The sequence below is a fragment of the Coffea eugenioides genome, unplaced genomic scaffold (genome assembly GCF_003713205.1).
Source record: "Coffea eugenioides isolate CCC68of unplaced genomic scaffold, Ceug_1.0 ScVebR1_1593;HRSCAF=2470, whole genome shotgun sequence".
NCBI classification, from domain to species: Eukaryota; Viridiplantae; Streptophyta; class Magnoliopsida; order Gentianales; family Rubiaceae; genus Coffea; species Coffea eugenioides.
In genome coordinates, this window is record NW_020862007.1 from 18,210 (window position 1) to 37,232 (window position 19,023).

Below are 19,023 nucleotides of genomic sequence, written 5' to 3' on the forward strand. Positions count from 1 at the left end.
AATTTTTGACTAGTTTTTTATTGGAATCTATCACACGCTTTACACATGATAATTTTTTAAGGACAAGATTGTCAAATTAAAATTTACATAATTTGATCCATAGTTCCTCATATTTAACAAAATAAAATTTTGTCTCTCATATTTCACAAAATAAATTGTATCATCTCTCATATTTTATAAAATAAATTTTTTCATCCCTTATTGACTATGTGTACAAATAATTTTTTAAATCTAATTAATTTTACCTAAATAATATGAATAGCATGTAATGTATTTTTATTTGCTTTCATCTAAGTAGACTAATTGTAGTTATACACATGCTATTCAATAGATATATACATTGGTTTAAAAATAATAATTTTATTTTAAATCAATATATATTTTTATTTGATTTCACCATGTGAATCTATTCAATATTTATGGCTTTTTCTCTTTTGTTAATAATTCATTTATTGAGTTATATAATAAGGTTATCTAATTAATCGGTCCTAAATCGAATTCTATAGTCATGCTAACAAATTGTATTTTAAATATGAAATGCTAACAAATTGTATTTTAAATATGAAATTTTGACTCGCCACTTTTAAGATCAACAATTGAATTAATTGGTTTGTGATTGTTTTAAAATTTGAAAGTGTCAATCGCTTACTTCTTTTGTCATACTTTTCCTTCGTTTCTTTTTTCTGTTCAAATTTAATTCAATATAAACACTTGATAATATTTAGAATTAAATGTTTTCTTTGTTTTCAATTTTTGAATAAAAGTAAAATGAACATGAGTAGAAAATTAACATTCTTTAAAACTCCTTTATATATCTATTTAATTTTACTGGAATATTACATTCAGACGAAATCAAATAAAGACATATTATATGCTATTTATATTGTTCATGTGAAATTAAATAGACATATATACATGAGTTACTTTTTAAAGTTATTTGCATATATGATCAATGATGGATAAAAAAATTTAATTTATAAAATATGAGGGTCGAAACAATTCATTTTGTGAAATGTGAAATATTATCAATCAGATTATGTAAATTTTGATTTGCTAATTTTGTCCTTAAAAATGATCACGTGCAAAAGCACGTGGTGGATTCCAATAAAAAAACTAGATGCAAATTTAGGTAGAGATGAAATTTGACAAATATGAATTTATAAGGGACGTAAAAATACACTTTTAAAAGTGAGAAACAAAAAATTCATTTTGCAAACAATAAGGGGTGTTTTGAACGATTTTTCCTAAAAAAAATATAAAATATGCTATGTTTTATTGATTTATTTCTTTAATTTACGGGTCTATTATTTCACATGTTTTACAAGAAATTTTCATCATCTGTAATTAAAAAAAAATCAAATCTCAAGCAACGTTTGGATTAATAAAAGGGTGCAATTTTAAAGGAAAAACAAATAAATCAAAGCAGAAAAAAAATTGTCTAACCATTTTGTTTGCGTTACTTATACAAAAAAAAAAAGAAAAGAAACACCGAATATTCTGAAAAAGAAAGGAAAGAATAGATTATGTATAGTTGCATTTTAGCTGTAACTGAATAAAATCTAATTGTAAACATACTTTAATACTTTATTTATTTTTTGTGTATTTTCACATTCATCTTGTTATTGCTATAATAAATTTATGAAATAATAATATTTCGATGAAAATTTTAATCTTTTTTTAAGAGAAAGAAATTACAAGAAGTATTAAAATATAAAAAATTTTAAAATGTTAACAATCATCGCTACGAAATTTAGTATTCAAGATTTTCAATTTTTTCATGTTCAAAATCATGGTTAATTTAGTACAAATGACTAAATTGTTTCTGTCCATGTAAATACGTAATACTTCTTAAGTTGCAAGCATAGTAAAGATATTTGATCATTCATGAGACAAGTGTTGGGCCCAAATGACTTACAGGGAAAACAAGTGCTATTTTCAAATATTCCGGGGAGGGTAGCGAAATTGATAGAAATCTAAAGGGGGGTTTCTGAAATAATACCTATCATCAACACATATAACCATCATTGACTCACCTAGGGTTTTAACGCAACTGTTCTGGGACTCCTCCATCACCCATTCCCCGCCGCCCCATTACCCATTCCCCGCCGCCCCTCATCACCCATCAGAAAATGGTTAAGGGACGCCAAGGAGAGCGCGTCAGGTCATCTAATTTTCCGACTCCATCTCCATTTTCCCCTTATTCCGTAATTTCACTGAATTTGATTTTTCTCCCGACTTTTTGGGTTTAACCCCTGCAGGCTTTACGTGAGAGGAACTATATTGGGGTACAAGAGGTCGCAGTCCAACCAGTACCCGAACACTTCGTTGATTCAGATCGAAGGAGTGAACGCAAAGGAGGAGGTGGCTTGGTACCTCGGCAAGAAGATGGCGTACATCTACAAGGCTAAGGTTAAGAAGAATGGGTGCAGGTTGGACTTGAACTTAGCTCTGACGACGCCGCTGTTACGGTGAAGAATGGGTGTAGGTTGGACTTGAACTTAGCCTTGATAACGCCGCTGTTACCGTTAGGTAAGAGCGGCGTTGTCAGGGCTAGGTTCAAGTCTGCCCCCCAAGTCAGTGAGCGGCGTCGTCCGAGCTAAGAGGTAATATTAACTGTACTGCTGTTCCTTTATTTATCATTCCTATTTGGTTTGCTATTTCTTTTTCTTAAATGAATGTTTCTGTATTCTGATATTTCAGGGATCAAGGGTTCGGGTCTTCATGTACCCAAGCAATATTTAACGTATTCTTTATCCGCTTTTTTGAAAATTTTCCAAGGTTATGTTTATGGTTGCTTTTTGGTGAAAAATTTGTTACCTATACTTTCAGTGAGATGTTTCTTTTGCAATATCTGAATTAGAGTTTAATAATTTGGGTCATTTACGGGGATGCTCTGACTTGTAGAGTTTGGTAAACTGACCAATTGGTTAGATTATGAGTAACTTCAAGGTTGGTCGATATTTGGAGTTGATTTTTTGGGTTGGAGTCTGTATATATAGATATGTGGTCGCAATTTACTTTTGTTCCTCATATTGCTTTCATAAGTGGTTTCCCTTTGACAATGATGTGTGCTTGTACTAATTTTTGAAGCTTTCTTTGTTAGAATGGTTGTAAGAAGGAGCTGGTCTTTGTGAAGAGTTTGCTTGAAGTTTTACACATCCGTCTTTATGCAATACTAAAATTTGTAGGCTATAGAGCTCAGCTTGAGTAGCGGATGGTTTTACCAGATTTCTTGTGTTGGATTTTAGTTTTACCAGATTTATAGTTATGGCTTAAATTTTCAGACATGCATCATTTTAGTGAATGATGAGGGAACATGGAGAAGTTTTTCATGAGAACAGTTTGTGTGGTTACTGATGAACATGACCAAAAAATGTGGGTTGAGAGAGAGCGAGCAAGATGCGGATCTGAAGACAATACAGAGGATGTCAATCATGCTTAAAATTGTCTGTGTTACACAATTCATCCAAAATATGGCTGTTAGATATGCAGAATTGATGGAGACTTGTGTGCACAACATGTGGGGGGTGAAAGGTACAGATTTTGTTAATTTTCATAAGTAATATCCCCTCCACATTTCAGGAAGCATGTTAGAAAAGATGGCACTGTGGCTAGTTTCCAAGTATTTTGAAACTTCCCCAGTATAAGTTATCCAAAGTTACTCAGACACAGTTACTGCACTCTCATTTTTTTAAAAATTATTCCAAATAATCTTCAATCCGGAGGCATTTCAAAGTAACTTAGCCGGTTCAATTGAACCGGTATACTTGGAGGGGGCATGGACGCAGAACTGAACCAGTCCACCCTCACCAGGTCGACGCTAGGAAAGCCGCTTCATGAAAAGGTTCTTCTTTCTCTGCACATAAAACCTTCTCACCATTTGCAGTTGAGGTGGGAAAATAACTAGGGTTCACCTGCCACATCTGCAGTAATTACCCCCAAAAAAGAAAAGGAAAGGAAAGAAAAATGCCATTCATATAGAAGATAGAGAGGCAGACGGATTACAGCCAGTTCGATTCAACCGTCCCCAGCGTCATCGACAATGGCGGTTCGTATTTCCGCATTGGGTAACAAAAGCCCTGATTCTTTGGTTCGCTTAGATTAATTTGCATTGTGAAGTTGTGTTTTGATAAAATTACCGATAAATTACACCCTTCAATTATGATTTGGTCTTGTGATAGCTGGGCAGGGGAGGATGAGCCTCGGGTTATATTCCGGAAAATTTTAGGCCTCGTCATAAAACCACTGGTATCTCTTGATATACATATGTTCACATATATTTGTAATTTTCACTAGTGTAATTTTTTCGGCATTATGCCAATGTTAATCTCTCTGCCTGTGAAGTTGGATTTGAACTGAATATACCATTGTGCTAGATTTTTCCCCAATCTTCTTCTTCTTCTTCTTTTTTCCTATTTGAGCATGGCATGAATGATGGAAAACTTGTTTTTAACCGGTAGGCTGGATATCACTTGTATATACTGGCTCAACATAAGCAAAAATTCATGGGTCATGTGCTTGCCAAATTTCTTTTACCAAAGATTTGATTTTTGATGAAGATGAATAAGCTTCAAATGTCTTCCACCCTCAATTTTTGGTGCTTTCCTGTAATTGAATTCTTTTATTTTTTATTATTATTATTATTCAAATAATTGCATGCTAGGTCAGTATATCTGCTTCTTTGTTTTTGCTGGAGCACTAGATTGAGTGTAATTAATACAGTCAAATGATTTATGTATTTACATTTGTGGCCTTTCCTGTTCCACTCAACCTATAATTTATGATTTGAATGGAAAGAACAAAACCTCTGCATTCACATGTTTTAGATTGCAGAGGTTTTGGACTCATGGGTTCAAAATGGTAGCTTCACATGTTTGAATCTACACGTAGTTCCGAACTTCGACTTTTATAATTTGATTTTACATCAATTAAAAGTTTTTTCTGCATTCTTTCTAATGCACGTGAAACAGTCACAGTTGTTGGTGATCATAACCCAACGCTGCTAAGATATTTTGATTGCACATGTTCAGGACCTCGTTCATCTTTTGATGGCAATGTCGTTTATCAGTTTGAGATAATGGAATATATAAGTTTCATTAATTTTGAGTAGTAACTGGGTTTCAAGTTACCTTGCTGAAACTTTTCACTCTATATTCTCCAATGAATACTCTTTACTATAGAATGGTGATCAACTTGTTTCATAATTCTAATAGGATATAAAGCACACCCTCTGTGTCCATATGCGTCACACAGCAGTTACTTTCACCCTGTCAATAGTGAGATACTAAAAGTCGGTAATTTGTTAGACTCATAAGAAGCATGTGTTATGTGTTACATATTGATAACTTGCTTTCTCAATCTGCATCACAAAACTTATATCTGTCATTTTGTAGAAATGTTCTCAGTGAATTACCATCTTGATTTTATGAGTATTTACTAGCCATATGCCAATCTTTGGAGTTTGTTAAGAATATAAAAGCCCCAAATCATTCTAGCCTTTACTGCTTTACATAATATTACCTGAGGTCATATAAGCAGTATGTTTGATATTCAAGCAGTTTCCTCCGAAATCCACCTTACTGTTTATACAAGTCTGAACTGACTAATTAACGCCTAAACGCTTAGCTTCAGTCATAGCAATTGCATATCTTACAAAACGTAAGGTTTAACATAACAAAGAAACTCTGATTGGGGGCTGTAGATGAATGTAGAATAAGGCAGAATACATGACACATAATGTAATTTTCCTTTTCTTTTTTCGACTTTTCGTTAATCCAAATTTTTGGATATCTTAATATGTTCCATCGTTTAATCCAGGCGGGTGTGTCGTGCACCCATCTGGTTCGGTAGTGGTTCAGTCCCCTCCGTGTTACCCCTGGACCTCCTTAGGTCCGTCCCCTCCCCCTTAGTGTAGGATAGATTAGATTATACAACAGTTGTTGTCTCTGAAAAAAAAATAATAATATGTTGCATCAAGTTACCTTCAACATGTTTGTATGATGCTATTTTGCATTGATTGGAAACTGAAACATTTTCGTTTCTTACATCAACTTTATGTTCACAGATCAAGTTGCTGAGTTGTGTGTTTTTTCTTGCATGTATAGATTCTTGACTTCGGTTTTGATCGATTAGGTGCTGATCTGTCGCAGGTACTGCTACATCACCTTTCAATTCTTTACTCGACTATATCAAAGTTCTTTTTGGTGTGATCTGATGTAAAATGCAATGTGAGGCTTATCAATTCGGAAGCTGCTGGTTTTTCTTACTGTCATCATATTTTATGTGATTATCCGGTTTTGCTTGCAAAGCTATATATGTTGTATAGCGTGAATAGATAGTAGATTTATTCCTGGAGATCTGTTTGTCATTGCATCCACCCCCCTAGTTTTACTTATTAAACTTTTGTGACATTTCGTGCAGACCTAATGTTTCGTGTTGACTTTTTGTGTCATAAGCAGTTGAGATTCTGATTTGCACTTTATATATAACTGAGGTAAATACTGTGGGCTCAAAGCATTGAATGTCTTCATTGATCTCCTTAAAGAATTTACAAGCTTTCTTTGCAGGCAATGGTTGACATCCCAAAAATGCTGTGGTTTAGAATAAGCTTTTTATGTCAATTTGATTCATTTCTTCATGTTTATTTTTGTGCAGCTTGTAGATGTCTGACTTCATTTGTGTTTTTTGCAATATTTATCGCTTCATATTTGATTCCTGAATTTCTTGATTTTAGATATCAGCGTTGGAAATATTCATGTAGTTGATTTGATGGCAGAACGGATTGACCATCCTGTTTTGATCACCGAGTGTGCTATCCAGTCTCGTTGTAGAATGGCAGAACTTCTTTTTGAGTCTTATGGAGTTCCTTGAATAGTTATGCTTGCCAGTTGTTAGTTAACTGAAGCTTCTGCTTGTTTGGGCAAATATTTTAGTTACGGTGAAACAGGGATGCAAACTCTTAATATTATTGTCAACTGCATGTTTTATCTTTGTATGGATGTAGCATGATTGACACACGATGGTCACAGCGTATTGTACTTGTATTTCTCGTTTTATATGGTCCGATGCCATGAGTGCTTGGACTGTTGCTATTTTAATGTATCACATACTTTTTACTTTCCCTTTAGCAGCATTTGGTGTGGATGCCACATTCAGCTACAAGTACAACCAACAACTTGGAATATGTAATAGTGATGGTCTTGCAATTTGCTCAGGATTTATGACTAGTGATGCTATTTGGGTATGCTTCACTTGTTTTTGTGACAGCCCCACTTTCCCCTAAGGCGAACCAAAGGGGTTAGCGGACTGCCTGCCCAACTCTCGCCAGGACTAACGGTTCAGTTCGCATCGATCTAAGACGTTCCGGAATATACTAACGCGCGTAAACAAGTCAAAATGTCCAAATAAAAAAAAAATGAAACCGAAGTCGGCTATGAATAGTAACCGACCCGTCCGAACCCAACCAAATATCAAGCAAACATTCACATCTTGAAACTTAGCATTTACAAGCCAAAGTGGCATACAAAAGTATTCAAAAGTGGATACATGACTGGTTTGCCAATTCCAAAAGAGAAACGGACCCAAAAGTACATTTAGGGTTTAAATCAATAAGCTATACAAAAGATATGTTCAACTAGCTCAGTTCGGCAACCATTTATCAATTCCAGTCCAAAAGTGTTTATTTTCCTGTAAGGAAAACAAAAGGAACAGAAAGGGGTGAGCTTGCGCTCAATGAGGTACCAAACAGATAGCATTAAAATCATGGCATTTCACGGTTTAGCAAATCAAGTAACACATGCCAGATCTAAAGCAAAGGAACCAATGATTCAAATCAGAAGGATACGGGTGGCTCTCAGGAGCCAAATTTCCAGCGCATTACTTGATCTAAACCGGTTAACTCTCCGTCAACGTATATAGAACCAACGCGTCCGTAGATTCCACTTTACACCGAATTTCGTCCACCAAACACCCCTTTACCGGGCCCGCTCACCGCATTCGAACATAAATGGTAATACTCGAGTATATACCTGGAATCAAGGGTCTCAATACCCAAAATCCCCGAACAGACTACCGTGGTTCATTATCTAATCGTCCAGACCCTTGTCGGCCCGACTCGAATAACTTAGCCACAGGACTTGAGCTCATAGGTCATAAAAAGGTCGTTGGTTTACAAATTTCCAAACGACGTCCGAACAGATAACAGATACAGATATCAGATAGAGATACAGATTCATACCAAAATTAGCATCTGAACAGACAAGAGAACGAGTGTGATAAAGTACACCCTTGTCTCTAACAAATTAAAGATTGCAGAGCAGAAATCAAGTTAAACAGCAATGGAGGGGATGGTAACACTCACTGGCTCAATTTCAAAAGTTTTCACTTCAGATTGGCCTTAATCGCCAAGAAACCCTAAAATAATCAAAATAACCCATTTGAAGGTTTCATATCCAAAATCGAGTAAACATAATGCACAAGTGAGGCTCGACTACACGTCGTACGCCTTGCCAAATAAATACTAATGCAAGAGTGCAAAAACATGATTTTCTTGGAAACGAAACGGTAACATGAAGACCTAGGCGCAAATAAACCCAAAAGCCTTCATTTCTATCACAAGCCAATTCAAACTTAAAGGAACCAAACGGCCTATAAAATCGGGCAGCACTTCCCCTAAATTTCTTACTTTTCCAGCCATCATGGCTTCATTATTCTTCTCATTCAAATCCAAAGGTACACACACAACAACAAGTTCATCCAATAGCCATTCAGCAAGCTCTAAGAAGTACAAAAAGACAAGTCAAGCTAGGGAAAAGTCCGGAAATGAAAGTTAAGTTCAAAACCAGAAAAATAGGTTTTGACGTCATTTTACGGTAATGGCACCAAAGGCACTACGATTGTTGGATAAAGGTGCAAGACCAATCGTTTTCGAAGCTAAGAAATAGGGCTACAATATTGTAGAAGGTCACTCAACCCAGTTTCGAGTGTAACCAGGTCAAAAATGTAAGATACTATACCAGAATCACAAAAAACAGGTTCACAAAATGCATTCCGGTGTAAACATCATAACTCAGTCTACACAAGTCCAAATCCCAAAATTCCAAAACCAACTTGAAAGCTAAGAAACAGGGTTACATTTCATCAGAAGACCTCAACAACCAATTCCAAAGAAATTCCAGTCAAAACAACCAATTACAGTCGCAGTTTTCCAATCCTGATGAACCCAGAACAGCAATAGTAAATAGACATTTCTCTCTCTACACTACTCCAAATGACCTGAAATTTTACAAGAACCTCAAACACATCAATACCTACAACTTTCATGTTTTAAGCAAAGGCCAATTCTGCTCTAACCATATGATATAAAACCGGACAGATTTGGGGGTTATGAACCCTAACTTTTCACATTTTCTTCCAAATCCAAAATTGGTTGCAATTACCAATCATTTACACCTACTAGAGTCATTACCCCTCATTACCAACTATCATACATAACCACAACATCATGATCACATTAAACCAGAAAATTCATCAATAAAATAAAAACTTCACCAATTCATCTAAAACTAAGAAATAAACCACAAATTTCAGCACTTTAGCCACCACTAGGCACAAATTAAGCATCATTAGGTGTAGGAGGAAGTTCAAGTACCACTTACCTAGTAAACAAGAGAAAAGGAGTTGTAGAACACCTTAGCTTCCTTGAACACTTCCACAAAAACACTTACTAGCACCAAAGGGAGGGATTTTATGGAGAAGAAACAAATTTAAGCACTTGGTTTGGATGATTTGCACTAGTTGGAGAGTTTTTCTTTGAAGAGTTTTCTTCCTTCTTGAGTTTAAGGTGGCCGGCCAACAAGGAGAAAGAAAGAATGAATTTTTAGTCAATTTTTGAGATATTTAAGCAATTGGTCAAAAGTCAAAAAAAAAATGAATAGTAAGTCATAACTCAAGACTTAATCATAAGGTGACACTTGTCACCCTATTTAATGCATCAATATCCTTTTATTCCCTCTCACTCTAATCCATAAGGTATCCTCTAATCATCTCTTAACACCCGGTAAATTAAACTCAGTATCCAAATCTTAACCTAGTTAGCCGAATTTCTCTGAACTTTTCGCCCTAATGGGTCCCACGTCCGATATACGTTCTTAATTTCTCAAAAACTATTCGATACTAGAAAAATCATTTAAAAACTATATTCACTCAAAAAATTTATTTTCACAATTTTTTTGAATAAAGAAAATGTGGAAAAACGAGCAATTCAAAGAATATAAAATCTAGAAATTAAGGAGATTACGGGTCCTCACAGTTTTTACTGAAGTTCATAGGGATTTTGTGGATAATTCCAATTTCATGGAGCAGTGAGTACAGAAACATATCCATCACAAATCTCAACTATGCGTCACTGCCGCAATTCTTTTGCTGTTCCATTAAAGGTTAGGTTAGTTTATTCTGAAGTTCAGTGCCCATACCAAGTCACTATCTTGATCTGGTGCCACTGAGTCTACTATTGGTATCAAGTATGAAAAGACCTACATTGAATAGATTATATTCTTCTGGAAGAAACATGTTGTTCATGTAGGGTACACCCATCCTTAATAATTTCATGAATTTTGCCATTAACTTTTTGTAGGTCAACACAAATATGCTTTGCCTATGACCTATTAAAGAATTAGTTATCTATCTGTATTTGTCGCATTATTCGTTGGATATGCACAACCTGTAGGCCTGTCCTACAAACCAGCCAAACACCTAAGCTTGAGCTTGGCATCATGGATTCAGCCAAGTACAGCATCATGTAGTTCGCAGGTTGCTCATAGGAGGATGCCGAAATTTTACTTTTAATGGGCAACCTATAATTGACTTGTGATAAATATTCTCAAACTATACGGGGGCAATACTTTAATTTTGTAAAGGAGTATTTTGAAGAATTCCAAATTTTCAAGGGGTGGAAAGGTAATATCTTGGATAAGTAGGGTGGGGGTGGTGACGGTGGTCCCCTACACCCCTGTAACCAAAGGTCTGGGATGGATTGCTGGAGATTATTGGTGGTGCAAGGTTTGCAGAGTTTGGTGTTTGGCATATGTAGCGCCTTGAATATAATATTTTAGCTCAATATGCTTCTTTGAGGCTCAAGCTAGAAGAAAATGAATCACTGAGCTAAGAACCAAATTGAGCAGCATCCTTCTCACTGGGGACTAGGAATGTTTGATAGCTGAGCAATGGTTTACTGTGGGCAATTAAGAAGCCAGAATAACAAAGTGAAACATTAACACCTGCATGTAATACCAGTTAATGTATTCAGTCTCTGATACTTATCCTAGTGTTATATGAAGTACTGCACCTTAACAACTTGCAATGGTCTACAATGTATATGTGTAAGTTTGAATTCTTATCCATTTTTCCTATCACAGTTCATAAATGGAGAACCTGCTTACGAAGCATGTTGCCGAACTAGTGTTGGTGGATACCATGTTACCGATTATCTGAAGCAGCTTCTTTCACTTAAATATCCCCATCACATGTAAGCTTGAGAATGCCGGTCCCTCTGTAAATGCAATTGGAACTTTTCTTCATTTGTTTTGTAGTCTTGATCGCTTATTTTTTTTAAAACAGTTCTAAGCTCACATGGGAAAAAGTTGAAGACCTTAAGATGGAACACTGTTACATTGCATCAGATTATACATCAGAAGTCCGAATATTTCAGGTAGTGTAGTTTGGTCTTTCTGACTTGTCTGCAACTATTCTGCTTTGCTTCTGCAATCATCTAAGCAATTCAACTTGTAGCAGAAAGGGGATAAAGAAGCTGAAGAAAAGACCAGGTGCTGGCAGCTTCCTTGGACTCCTGCACCAGCTGAAGAACAACCTTCAGAAGAAGAGCTAGCTGGAAAGGCTGCTCTAAAGGAGAGACAGGGTCAAAGACTAAGGGAGATGGCTGAAGCAAAGAGGTCCTCTCGAATTAATGAGCTTGAAAATGACATTAGAGGTTTGGAATTCCTCTTAAAGCAGCTCAAGCTGGTTGAAGAGAATAATGTTCCTGCATTTCTAGAGAGAGACTGGCTATGCCTCTAAACAGGAAATAGAATCTAATCTGGCAAAGGCAATACAATCTTTTTGCAAAGCAAAGGGCGAACAAGTTGAAACTGAGGAGAAGATGGACGCTTCCACGGCTGACAAGTATAATCTTGTCAATGTGCCTGACAATGTGCTGACACCAGAGCAGGTGTGTGTTCCGATTCCATGTGTTCTAACAGATCTTTGTCTTATAGTTTCTGTTGATTTTGGTATTTTCTACTGCACAGCAATTTCTAGTTAAACAAGATACAAGAGCAGTGAATGGCTGCTAAATTGGAACCACAGTATTGTTTTCATGTAATGTTCGTAACTTTCAGAAATTTAAATTTTTCACTCTTGTTTCCATGGCAGCTTAAAGAGAAAAGGAAGCAGTTGTTTCTCAAATCCACAACTGAGGCCAGGCAACGAGCTAAACAGAAGCGGATTGAAGAGGAATTAGAAAGAGAAAAGCAAATGAAAATGGAGGAGGAAAAGCGCTTGTATGTTTGTGATTCGCAAGCTTAACTTGTCTAATCATTGCTTGATGATATTGTAGATATGTGGTCTCTTTTACGTTGTATTGTCATTACATTATGCTTTGCTTCTGAATGTAGAGAGAAGCCAGACGTGATTTGGAGGATTTACGTGCTAAATACCGAGAGCTTTCTGAGAGAGTGGAGCAGCGAAAACGCTTGAAGCCAAATGGCAACAACACAAATGGGAACCAAAATGGTTCTGGAGGTGTGGGCCGTGGTGAAAGATTGAATGTTGCTCAAAGAGAGAGGATGCGCCTCCTGACAACAGCTGCATTTGATCGAGGGAAGGGCGAGGACACTTTTGGTAGCATTTGGGAGTTTTGTGGGGTAGAAAATGATGGAAAGCATTTGATTTGGATAAATGAACTCCTACTATTATGGTTACCACCGAATGTGGGCGGAAAGCATCGAAAAAAAGCTAAGAATGCCTAATAAAATTTTTCTAAATGCCAATTTTGTTCTCAAATGTGTGCTGAATAAATTTTTATTAACACACACACACACACACACATATATATATATCCAAAATCATCACTAATCCTACCTTAACTCAAAAACAATATTAAAATCTAATTTTTTTCCTTTCTCTTCTTTTCTTTTCTTTCATAATGTAGCATTTTCTATCATTTGTTTTCTAATCTAAACATCCAAATTAACTATAAATATTAGAATTTGAAAGATTTTGAAAAGAAATTGAACGATACAAAGTATGATATTTTTAAAGAAAAAATTCACAATAGATGGCTAATGATAAAAAAATAGTAAAATTTGTTCAAAACGTACATCATATTTTACAAAATAATTTTTTCGTCCTTCATTTAAAAAAGTGTATTTTTACGTTTCTTACAAATTGATATTGAACAATTTTGGTACCTACCTAAATTTTTGACTAGTTTTTTATTGGAATCTATCACACGCTTTACACATGATAATTTTTTAAGGACAAGATTGTCAAATTAAAATTTACATAATTTGATCCATAGTTCCTCATATTTAACAAAATAAAATTTTGTCTCTCATATTTCACAAAATAAATTGTATCATCTCTCATATTTTATAAAATAAATTTTTTCATCCCTTATTGACTATGTGTACAAATAATTTTTTAAATCTAATTAATTTTACCTAAATAATATGAATAGCATGTAATGTATTTTTATTTGCTTTCATCTAAGTAGACTAATTGTAGTTATACACATGCTATTCAATAGATATATACATTGGTTTAAAAATAATAATTTTATTTTAAATCAATATATATTTTTATTTGATTTCACCATGTGAATCTATTCAATATTTATGGCTTTTTCTCTTTTGTTAATAATTCATTTATTGAGTTATATAATAAGGTTATCTAATTAATCGGTCCTAAATCGAATTCTATAGTCATGCTAACAAATTGTATTTTAAATATGAAATGCTAACAAATTGTATTTTAAATATGAAATTTTGACTCGCCACTTTTAAGATCAACAATTGAATTAATTGGTTTGTGATTGTTTTAAAATTTGAAAGTGTCAATCGCTTACTTCTTTTGTCATACTTTTCCTTCGTTTCTTTTTTCTGTTCAAATTTAATTCAATATAAACACTTGATAATATTTAGAATTAAATGTTTTCTTTGTTTTCAATTTTTGAATAAAAGTAAAATGAACATGAGTAGAAAATTAACATTCTTTAAAACTCCTTTATATATCTATTTAATTTTACTGGAATATTACATTCAGACGAAATCAAATAAAGACATATTATATGCTATTTATATTGTTCATGTGAAATTAAATAGACATATATACATGAGTTACTTTTTAAAGTTATTTGCATATATGATCAATGATGGATAAAAAAATTTAATTTATAAAATATGAGGGTCGAAACAATTCATTTTGTGAAATGTGAAATATTATCAATCAGATTATGTAAATTTTGATTTGCTAATTTTGTCCTTAAAAATGATCACGTGCAAAAGCACGTGGTGGATTCCAATAAAAAAACTAGATGCAAATTTAGGTAGAGATGAAATTTGACAAATATGAATTTATAAGGGACGTAAAAATACACTTTTAAAAGTGAGAAACAAAAAATTCATTTTGCAAACAATAAGGGGTGTTTTGAACGATTTTTCCTAAAAAAAATATAAAATATGCTATGTTTTATTGATTTATTTCTTTAATTTACGGGTCTATTATTTCACATGTTTTACAAGAAATTTTCATCATCTGTAATTAAAAAAAAATCAAATCTCAAGCAACGTTTGGATTAATAAAAGGGTGCAATTTTAAAGGAAAAACAAATAAATCAAAGCAGAAAAAAAATTGTCTAACCATTTTGTTTGCGTTACTTATACAAAAAAAAAAAGAAAAGAAACACCGAATATTCTGAAAAAGAAAGGAAAGAATAGATTATGTATAGTTGCATTTTAGCTGTAACTGAATAAAATCTAATTGTAAACATACTTTAATACTTTATTTATTTTTTGTGTATTTTCACATTCATCTTGTTATTGCTATAATAAATTTATGAAATAATAATATTTCGATGAAAATTTTAATCTTTTTTTAAGAGAAAGAAATTACAAGAAGTATTAAAATATAAAAAATTTTAAAATGTTAACAATCATCGCTACGAAATTTAGTATTCAAGATTTTCAATTTTTTCATGTTCAAAATCATGGTTAATTTAGTACAAATGACTAAATTGTTTCTGTCCATGTAAATACGTAATACTTCTTAAGTTGCAAGCATAGTAAAGATATTTGATCATTCATGAGACAAGTGTTGGGCCCAAATGACTTACAGGGAAAACAAGTGCTATTTTCAAATATTCCGGGGAGGGTAGCGAAATTGATAGAAATCTAAAGGGGGGTTTCTGAAATAATACCTATCATCAACACATATAACCATCATTGACTCACCTAGGGTTTTAACGCAACTGTTCTGGGACTCCTCCATCACCCATTCCCCGCCGCCCCATTACCCATTCCCCGCCGCCCCTCATCACCCATCAGAAAATGGTTAAGGGACGCCAAGGAGAGCGCGTCAGGTCATCTAATTTTCCGACTCCATCTCCATTTTCCCCTTATTCCGTAATTTCACTGAATTTGATTTTTCTCCCGACTTTTTGGGTTTAACCCCTGCAGGCTTTACGTGAGAGGAACTATATTGGGGTACAAGAGGTCGCAGTCCAACCAGTACCCGAACACTTCGTTGATTCAGATCGAAGGAGTGAACGCAAAGGAGGAGGTGGCTTGGTACCTCGGCAAGAAGATGGCGTACATCTACAAGGCTAAGGTTAAGAAGAATGGGTGCAGGTTGGACTTGAACTTAGCTCTGACGACGCCGCTGTTACGGTGAAGAATGGGTGTAGGTTGGACTTGAACTTAGCCTTGATAACGCCGCTGTTACCGTTAGGTAAGAGCGGCGTTGTCAGGGCTAGGTTCAAGTCTGCCCCCCAAGTCAGTGAGCGGCGTCGTCCGAGCTAAGAGGTAATATTAACTGTACTGCTGTTCCTTTATTTATCATTCCTATTTGGTTTGCTATTTCTTTTTCTTAAATGAATGTTTCTGTATTCTGATATTTCAGGGATCAAGGGTTCGGGTCTTCATGTACCCAAGCAATATTTAACGTATTCTTTATCCGCTTTTTTGAAAATTTTCCAAGGTTATGTTTATGGTTGCTTTTTGGTGAAAAATTTGTTACCTATACTTTCAGTGAGATGTTTCTTTTGCAATATCTGAATTAGAGTTTAATAATTTGGGTCATTTACGGGGATGCTCTGACTTGTAGAGTTTGGTAAACTGACCAATTGGTTAGATTATGAGTAACTTCAAGGTTGGTCGATATTTGGAGTTGATTTTTTGGGTTGGAGTCTGTATATATAGATATGTGGTCGCAATTTACTTTTGTTCCTCATATTGCTTTCATAAGTGGTTTCCCTTTGACAATGATGTGTGCTTGTACTAATTTTTGAAGCTTTCTTTGTTAGAATGGTTGTAAGAAGGAGCTGGTCTTTGTGAAGAGTTTGCTTGAAGTTTTACACATCCGTCTTTATGCAATACTAAAATTTGTAGGCTATAGAGCTCAGCTTGAGTAGCGGATGGTTTTACCAGATTTCTTGTGTTGGATTTTAGTTTTACCAGATTTATAGTTATGGCTTAAATTTTCAGACATGCATCATTTTAGTGAATGATGAGGGAACATGGAGAAGTTTTTCATGAGAACAGTTTGTGTGGTTACTGATGAACATGACCAAAAAATGTGGGTTGAGAGAGAGCGAGCAAGATGCGGATCTGAAGACAATACAGAGGATGTCAATCATGCTTAAAATTGTCTGTGTTACACAATTCATCCAAAATATGGCTGTTAGATATGCAGAATTGATGGAGACTTGTGTGCACAACATGTGGGGGGTGAAAGGTACAGATTTTGTTAATTTTCATAAGTAATATCCCCTCCACATTTCAGGAAGCATGTTAGAAAAGATGGCACTGTGGCTAGTTTCCAAGTATTTTGAAACTTCCCCAGTATAAGTTATCCAAAGTTACTCAGACACAGTTACTGCACTCTCATTTTTTTAAAAATTATTCCAAATAATCTTCAATCCGGAGGCATTTCAAAGTAACTTAGCCGGTTCAATTGAACCGGTATACTTGGAGGGGGCATGGACGCAGAACTGAACCAGTCCACCCTCACCAGGTCGACGCTAGGAAAGCCGCTTCATGAAAAGGTTCTTCTTTCTCTGCACATAAAACCTTCTCACCATTTGCAGTTGAGGTGGGAAAATAACTAGGGTTCACCTGCCACATCTGCAGTAATTACCCCCAAAAAAGAAAAGGAAAGGAAAGAAAAATGCCATTCATATAGAAGATAGAGAGGCAGACGGATTACAGCCAGTTCGATTCAACCGTCCCCAGCGTCATCGACAATGGCGGTTCGTATTTCCGCATTGGGTAACAAAAGCCCTGATTCTTTGGTTCGCTTAGATTAATTTGCATTGTGAAGTTGTGTTTTGATAAAATTACCGATAAATTACACCCTTCAATTATGATTTGGTCTTGTGATAGCTGGGCAGGGGAGGATGAGCCTCGGGTTATATTCCGGAAAATTTTAGGCCTCGTCATAAAACCACTGGTATCTCTTGATATACATATGTTCACATATATTTGTAATTTTCACTAGTGTAATTTTTTCGGCATTATGCCACTGTTAATCTCTCTGCCTGTGAAGTTGGATTTGAACTAAATATGAGAGTGCGAAGGCAATACAATCTTTATGCAAAGCAAAGGGCGAACAAGTTGAAACTGAGGAGAAGATGGACGCTTCCACGGCTGACAAGTATAATCTTGTCAATGTGCCTGACAAGTGCTGACACCAGAGCAGGTGTGTGTTCCGATTCCATGTGTTCTAACAGATCTTTGTCTTATAGTTTCTGTTGATTTTGGTATTTTCTACTGCACAGCAATTTCTAGTTAAACAAGATACAAGAGCAGTGAATGGCTGCTAAATTGGAACCACAGTATTGTTTTCATGTAATGTTCGTAACTTTCAGAAATTTAAATTTTTCACTCTTGTTTCCATGGCAGCTTAAAGAGAAAAGGAAGCAGTTGTTTCTCAAATCCACAACTGAGGCCAGGCAACGAGCTAAACAGAAGCGGATTGAAGAGGAATTAGAAAGAGAAAAGCAAATGAAAATGGAGGAGGAAAAGCGCTTGTATGTTTGTGATTCGCAAGCTTAACTTGTCTAATCATTGCTTGATGATATTGTAGATATGTGGTCTCTTTTACGTTGTATTGTCATTACATTATGCTTTGCTTCTGAATGTAGAGAGAAGCCAGACGTGATTTGGAGGATTTACGTGCTAAATACCGAGAGCTTTCTGAGAGAGTGGAGCAGCGAAAACGCTTGAAGCCAAATGGCAACAACACAAATGGGAACCAAAATGGTTCTGGAGGTGTGGGCCGTGGTGAAAGATTGAATGTTGCTCAAAGAGAGAGGATGCGCCTCCTGACAACAGCTGCATTTGATCGAGGGAAGGGCGAGGACACTTTTGGTAGCATTTGGGAGTTTTGTGGGGTAGAAAATGATGGAAAGCATTTGATTTGGATAAATGAACTCCTACTATTATGGTTACCACCGAATGTGGGCGGAAAGCATCGAAAAAAAGCTAAGAATGCCTAATAAAATTTTTCTAAATGCCAATTTTGTTCTCAAATGTGTGCTGAATAAATTTTTATTAACACACACACACACACACACATATATATATATCCAAAATCATCACTAATCCTACCTTAACTCAAAAACAATATTAAAATCTAATTTTTTTCCTTTCTCTTCTTTTCTTTTCTTTCATAATGTAGCATTTTCTATCATTTGTTTTCTAATCTAAACATCCAAATTAACTATAAATATTAGAATTTGAAAGATTTTGAAAA

At 35.1% G+C, this 19,023-nt stretch overlaps 1 long non-coding RNA gene and 1 pseudogene across 1 annotated transcript; both read left to right on the forward strand.

Moving 5' to 3' along the window:
- Positions 1 to 3,966: 3,966 nt before the first annotated feature.
- Positions 3,967 to 13,043, forward strand: LOC113755581 (annotated as a pseudogene).
- Positions 13,044 to 17,952: 4,909 nt separating this feature from the next.
- On the forward strand, positions 17,953 to 18,715 carry LOC113755583. The gene is made up of 3 exons (XR_003465684.1): positions 17,953 to 17,967; positions 18,171 to 18,298; positions 18,413 to 18,715. It is a non-coding gene; the product is annotated as an uncharacterized LOC113755583 (long non-coding RNA).
- The last annotated feature ends 308 nt before the right edge of the window (positions 18,716 to 19,023 follow it).